Here is a 7,713-nt window from a genome sequence, read left to right as displayed (position 1 = left end):
CATCGCTTGTTGCTATACTTATGCAGAATACTATATGATTTGCAACAGACTATTAGATTTGAAATCTGGAACTTCTTCAAATGATTAATTATCAATACGAATATTGATCAGTACTAAAGCCAGGCTACGTAATACGTCAAATCTAATTTTCGATAAGAAATTTATACATTTGGAAACACAATAGTTCTTGATAAATCTTAAATAATTCGGGTAAAATACTCATTTTTCGGAGGTCACTAATTATGATATGAAAGGGTTAGTAACTTTCAAAAGCGGCTTTCCAGTAGAAGTTTTCCATTGAACATGTCATCAAATAAGTGTCCTGAACAAAACTGAAATCAATGGTACTTATTGATGCATTTTTTCAAATTTCCATCAATCATACCTCGATGGTCGACCGCGCATATTCGCTTTTAGGCTCAAAGTTGTCAGGTGAATCTCTCAAGCCAAGCTGAACACTGAACAGTGAACACCAGCATTCATTATTCGTTCGACCGTACATACGGTGACTACGAGACGATAAAAAGTTCATATTCCGGTGCTCCGGGGGTTTCGCGCTTTCAGTCACTCGATTCCGGTTAAGCGAACGCGCTTTTGCCGCTTTACCGTAAAAAAAAACATAATATATATTAAAAAACGCGCGTTTTCATAATTTTTTAATTTGTTTTTGTGTTGACATATTTGTTTCCGGAGTGGTGACTTTTTGGGACAGGATTATGTGGTGTTAGGGTTGGTTTATTGGACCGTTTCCGGATAATTGAAAGGAAAAGGTGAGTTGAAGTCGATTAAGTTATGCATAGATTTATTGTTTTATTTGCCTTTTTAAAGTATTCTTCCACAATTTTGTTAAAGAATAAGTTAAAAATCCAGAGATTGGAGGTACACAAAGTCAATGGTCTCAGATTATAGTTTTTTTTTTAAATGAAAAATATTATTGCTGACATTTACATTACAAGCAGAATTCTGCTTGTTTTATTTACTTTTATTTAATTTAATTTTTAAACCGTATATAATGTGAACGTCAGCAATATTTTTTATATATTTATTTTTTATTTTAACTTAAATGTTTGTGGTGTTAAACTAATAGTTTTACCGGTAAGTCGTATCTTAAAATTGTAATTCATGTCTATGCATTGTTGTTTTTTATACTAAATTGTTTGATCTGATGATGCCTTAGGGCAAAACACGTGTAATATTTAAGAAAAAAGAAATCATAATCTGAGACCATTGACTTTGTATCTCTCCAATCTCCCAACTTTTATTATTAAGAGGTCTCTTAGAGAAAAGTGGACTACTTTTTTGAATTTGAGGAATGGGTTGATGGCAATTTATGTAAAGTCTTTTAAATAAAAAATCACAAGAACAAGAATTTACAACCATTTATTTCTTTCAAGTAGTTTATTTCATTTTTGATCCTTTCCAGGCAACTCAATGGCCTTTTTTTGGATATTTATGGAATTAAATTTACATTTTATTAGACACCGGAAGTATTAATTACAGAGAATAAAGGAGTATTAGGACCTTTTGTAGATTTTTTTTCAGACAGTTAGCACCATTTAATAATTTCTTTAGCGTTTAAAGCCTTCATTTGGTTCACTCGTCCAGGTACAATTTAAGGCATTTTTTCCTATTTAAAGCAGTTAAATTCCTAAATCGAAATATATACCAAATAAAAAAAAATTAAAAGAGGAGTAAAGTGAACAAAAAACAGAATACTACATTAAGAGGAAGAAGGATAGAAACAGGAAAAATAAAGCGAGAGAACAAGGAAAATTATGCATGCAACTTACAAAAAATAATGAGAGGAAAGGAAAATGATAGAATTTAATCAGCAGAGTAACAACAAGAAGAAAATGAAAAACAGACAAAACGACTTAATTAATAAACAAGTGTAATAAGAAAAACAACACGATTTACATTAGTTTAAAGCCGTTATTTACTTTACTCGTCCAGGCATATTTTGAGGCATTTAAATATTTTTGTTCTTACTAATTATTTATTAAAATTTAAAATTATTTTTTTTAGGTTTAATATATTTTTTGCAGACCGTTAATTTTTTTTCGTGTCTTTAATATACATATCTCTTTTAATTTTTCAGGCAGTTTTGTAGTTATCTTATTCATTGGTGTTCTTGCCTTTATAAAGGTTTAAGTCCACTTATTATATTTCAAAATGTTAATATAACAAAAAATAACAGATAATTAAACTAGTGAAACTACACTGCCACAGATCCTTGAAAAAACTCCTTGAATGAATATAAAAAATTACTTAATAAATAATCTGTTTTTAGTCCACTTTTTTGATACTGATGTAGACATTAAACTTATATTTTCTGAAAAATGGTTAAACATTTTTTAAAACAAGAACATTTTTTTGTATACAGGGTGTCCGCTAATTAATGGTACATGGAAAAACCACAGACTCCTGATGTAAAAATATTACGATTTAACTATATCCAAAAGTTGATATTAACTGAGATACAGGGTGTTAAACTTAAAACTTTTTTTTTGTTTTTCCCCAATAACTTTAACAAAAGTTAACTTTTTTTCACAAAAATTTGTAGTTAGGGGTTTTTTAGGTCGAGAAATTCATTTTTTTTAACAAATTGAGTGTACAATGTAGGGGGCGCTGTCTGCGACATCTTTTTCTCTTTCATAAGGTCATAACTTTTTTGTGCTTAATTGTATTTAAGTTTTTATTGAAAATAATACTTTCGAGCGACCCGAAAGTAGTATACCTTTTTTACGTAAAAAATATGAAAAAAGTATTATTTTTAATAAAATCTTAAATACAGTTAAGCACAAAAAAGTTATGACCTTATGAAAGAGAAAAAAATGTCGCAGACAGCGCCACCTACATTGTACACTCAATTTGTTAAAAAAATTAATTTCTCGACCTAAAAAACCCCTAACTACAAATTTTTGTGAAAAAAAGTTAACTTTTGTTTAAGTTATTGGGGAAAAACAAAAAAAAAGTTTTAAGTTTAATACCCTGTATCTCAGTTAATATCAACTTTTGGATATAGGTAAATATAGTTAAATCGTAATATTTTTACAGCAGGAGTCTGTGGTTTTTTCATGTACCATTAATTAGCGGACACCCTGTATAGCTAAAATTCAATTTTTTTGGTAAAAAGCGAGTTGAGTGTTTAGTTAAGTATGTACAATACATTCATATCTAAAATCTTCGAACAGATCATTAATATTAAGAACAAACAAAATGCTATTTTTCACTTTCTTTTTGGTCCGTTCTATAGGCAGTTAATAATAATAATAATAATAATAATAACCGTCTTTTATTAAATCAAATTAAACATTATAAAATTTTATAACTGGGTCACAATAATACTCCAAGAAGGCGATGTCTAGCCTAAAACTTAGCCTCAAATGAATAATTTCAATCTAAATAACAAAAAAAAATATGTTGCGCTAAAAACCGCATGTAGAAAAAATAACAACACTATAACTTAGCAATTCCATGATAGACACTACATTAAAATAAAAATACTTATAAAGTCCTTAATTATTCCTTATAAACTTCCTTACGTATTTCAATCCTTGGGAATCAGCAAAAGGGCTAGTGATGGGCCATTAGTGTTTCTGGTTAGAATTTCCAGACTAGTTATTTATAGGCGTTTGGAGCTTATTTTCAAGCAGTTAAAGCAATTAGGACATTAATATTTTGACTCATTTTTAAGCAACTAAATATATTTTTATTCCATTTTTACAGATTATTGCATTCAAACTCTTAAAGACTTAAAAAAAAATTCCAGGATGTTGAAGACATCTTTAGGTGGTTTAGCCATTTTCGAGTCAATTAACCTTGTTCCTTTTATTAAGTTCTAAAACCATTTTTAGGATTTTCGGGCAGTTCGATTTTATTTTAACATTTTCAGGCTTTTATAGGCAATTATTAGAAGAGTATTAAAAGTTATTTTTTTAGGCATAGAGTTAATATTCCAAGCAATTAAAAGGATTTTTTCTGGGATTAAATTTCCTTTAAAAAAAATTTCTGTGCCTTTATTAATTTCGTCCAGACAAATAAAAGAAATCATACCTCAGTCCTTTACAAGGTTTAAAACTGAGATTTCCTTTTAGTCAGTTAAAGGCGTTCTAAGTCAGCCTTCAGACATGCAGTTTATTTCTACTATCTATAATTGATTTCTTCTAAGTAGCCTAATTAATGATTATCATAAGGAATAAAGAAGTATTTTCACCCTTTTACGAAAATAAATACGTTAATGTTTTTTGTGTACCCTCAATAGGTTTAGTCGCAATTAATTGATTAAAAAACTGTTTTTCTCAATATTCCAAAATTCCATTCTCCACAATATCCAAAAGGCTCTTTTGGATACTGCGGAAAGTCATTTGGTAACATTTTCTAACCTGTTCAATTTTTTTAATACATAAAATCATTTAATCCGAAATCGGAATTTTTCTGACCTTAGCAGTTCTCATTCGCGAAACATGTCAAAACCTGTATCAATTCATTGATACTATGTGACAAGAATAATTAAACAATGACTAGCTAACGATTGCCCCTCGTATTCGAACTTGTCCGCCATGTTTTCCATGGTAACGGTGGCTTGCGGCCAATCAGAGGTCAGTGTTATTAGCCCACACACACTATAACCGGCATACGAGAGATGGTGTAAAAGTACTAAAACAATATAGAATGATTTTTAATAATTTCCTGTTGTATTCATATTAGTTGGTTTGTAATGTACTAATGTCCTTACTTGTCGATTGTTAATATTTACAAGAGCATCTAAGAAGGGTAGTGCTGACTAAGTTTAACTCCATTCGAAACTTGATACTTGGCCTAATATTATTAATGTGTTCCAGAAAGTTTACTAGCTTTGTATCGCTTTTGTCCCAAATAATAATTGTATCATCGACATATCGAAGCCACACCTTCGGCTTAGATTAAGCTGTCTTTGTATCGTGCTCCTTGAACTACTCCATAAATATGTTGGCCATAACTGAAGATCACGGCGAGCTCATTGGAAGTCCTTTATACTGTGTGTAAAACCTACCTCTAAATTAAAAGTAGAACCTGCGAAGACAAACTTTCAAAAGTCTCACTCCTTCCAGTGCGTTCTGCAAGTTTTACGTCTTGTTCGAGTCTTTTCCTGATGGTGTTAAGGAATTTTCCAATGGGCACATCGGTAGGTGGAACGTTTGTAGCCTGAAGCAGTTCGACGAAATGTGTGTGTATTACCTTGCAGTGGATAGGTAATGCTCAACATGGGTTGGGCAAGTTCCGATCTCTAGAGCTGGTAATAGGTCGCAAAGGCATCTCTTTGTTGTATATTTTAGGAAGACCTTAGAAATATGGTGTCTTGTTCCGCAGTGCGTCAGAGTGATAAGCTGTAAATTCTTCCCTCTACTGTTGGTGTAGGATTTTTGGTTAGTAGTTCACATTCACCTTTATTCAGAACTTCTTCAACGTTGTTGTTGGAGTTGTTGTCTGGAGGTGGTGTCCTTACTAGTTTGTTCAGAGTAGTTCTTGAAATTAAGCTCTTTGCTTAATACCTTTTCCTCAGTATTAGACAGAGTTCTCTCAGATACTTTGATTGTGTTTTTTTCGTTCGGGAGATTACGCACATCCTGTTTCTGCGTATAGTATTCAGTTTTTAGAACTTTGATTGCTTTTTGAATTTCAAAACTCATGTGTATAGAAAAACTGCCTATACCAAATCCCCTGTGAATGTCAAATCAAATCAAATATGCTTTATTGTCAAAAAACTTAAATATTCTGTAGACAAAGCTATACATAAAAAGCAAAACACACAAATATAGAAACCAAAATACAAGTACTAAATAAATATATACAAAACTGGGTACAAAAGACATAAATGTACTTGGTCAAATTTCTTATACTAAATGTAAAAAGTAAGAAAATAGGAAAGTAAATAAAAATAGTAATTTATCTTTATAGAAATATCTTTTATAGAAATTTAGCAATACAAAATATTGCTATAGAATAGCAATATTTTGTCGTAAAAAATCGTAAAAAATTTAATAATTAGCCAGTGCGTGCATGATACTCAAAAATTAATACAAAAAAAAATCATCTACTGCATATAAAGCTCTCTCCAGTAAATATGATTTCAAAGCATTGCGAAATCGAGGAAAAAATTTCAATGATTTAATTTCCAAAGGCAGATGATTGTGCATTTTTTAGCTCCGTAAAGAACAGAGCTTTTTATTAATTCTGACCTTGAGATTGGCACATAAAGATCATGCTCTGCGTTTCGAAGTGGATAATTACGAGATGGTCTATTAGGAATTTCTGATATATGCTTGCGAACCAAGCAAATAGGTTCAAGAATGAATAAAGATGGAAGAGTTAATATTTTAAATCTTTTAAACATTTCTTCGCAGTGAGCTCGACTATCAAGTCCTAGTAAATAGCGAACCGCTCTCTTTTGTAGTTTAAAAATGCGCTCAAACTGAGTTACACAGCATGTGCCCCAGAATGGAAGGGCGTAACGAAGATGGGACTCAAAAAGGGCATAATACACTGTTCTTGATGACGAAAGATTTAATTCCATGGAAACTGATCTTATGGCAAAACAAGCTGAACTTAATTTTTTAGGTAAAACATCGATATGTAATTGCCACTTCAAAGAGCTGTCAACAATAAGTCTCAAAAATTTCACAGATTCAACAACGTCCAAGGGTTAGATAGTACCTTTATAAGATAAGACTTCAGTTTTTGAGACGTTTAAGCAGAGAAGATTCGAATCGCATCACGATTTACTGATGATAAGGTCTTTAGCAATAGTTGCATGAAGTGCCGTAACATCCGTATTGCTCCATGTAAAGCTAGTATCATCGGCAAAGAGACAGATTTTGCCGCTAATGTTCAAATGGGCCATATCATTAATAAACAGCAGAAACAGAATTGGGCCCAGAACTGAACCTTGAGGTACCCCACATTCTATTGGTCTGCTAGAAGACATGGTCCTATCAACCTTTACAAGCTGACTTCTGTAGCTAAGATAGGACTTAAACCATTCGAGAGGCGTTCCTCTGAACCCATAGTGCTGTAATTTGTTCATCAAGATGGTTTACACAATCAAAAGCCTTGGAGAAATTACAGAAAATAGTTGCTGTTGAATGATGATTATTTATACTGGAGTAAACACTGTTAGAAAAGGAGAACATAGCATCATTAATGCATGGACTAGGGTTTATGATGCTTAATTCTGATGAGTCTATAAGGAAAGGACTTATTCGCTTAACAAGGGACTTAATACTTGACAAGGTCTTTACAAATCTAGAAAACTCACCATCGATGTCATCAGAGATAAGACCCCAGGCAGCTGTTAGGCATAGATTCTTGAACTTCAAAAAATTTTTCAGCCAAAAATTTACGAAAATTATTTTTGTTTAAAATATCAATAGTAAATCTGGCCAATACAGCTTCATGGTCAGAAAAACCTGAATTGAGAACAGTGCACTTGTTGAAAATTCAGAGTAAAAGATGACACGATATAGTCAATGGTGCTGGAACATTAAAAAACCCATTGAATCGAAAATAGAGTGAAGAGATTCTTGAGCAACACACACATTGGAGTAGTCAATATTAAAGTCGCCACACAAAATTAATTTACTTTTTAGAGGCATGGATTCTAGCAAGCTTAGAAGTTTTAGACAGAAAGTCTGTACATCAGCGTCAGGTGTTCTATAAACACAAACAATATAG

General features: G+C 31.7%; 1 protein-coding gene across 1 annotated transcript in view; it reads left to right on the top strand.

Moving 5' to 3' along the window:
• Positions 1-448: 448 nt before the first annotated feature.
• The window catches only part of LOC126738200 (uncharacterized), a 112,534-nt gene continuing 105,269 nt past the window's right edge, over positions 449-7,713 (top strand). The window contains exon 1 of the mRNA XM_050443409.1: positions 449-770. The gene's annotated coding sequence lies outside the window, so the exon portion shown is untranslated. The remainder of the gene's footprint in view (positions 771-7,713) is intronic.

This window comes from Anthonomus grandis, chromosome 7 (genome assembly GCF_022605725.1).
Source record: "Anthonomus grandis grandis chromosome 7, icAntGran1.3, whole genome shotgun sequence".
Lineage (NCBI taxonomy): Eukaryota > Metazoa > Arthropoda > Insecta > Coleoptera > Curculionidae > Anthonomus > Anthonomus grandis.
This window is presented reverse-complemented; position numbering and strand designations above follow the sequence as displayed.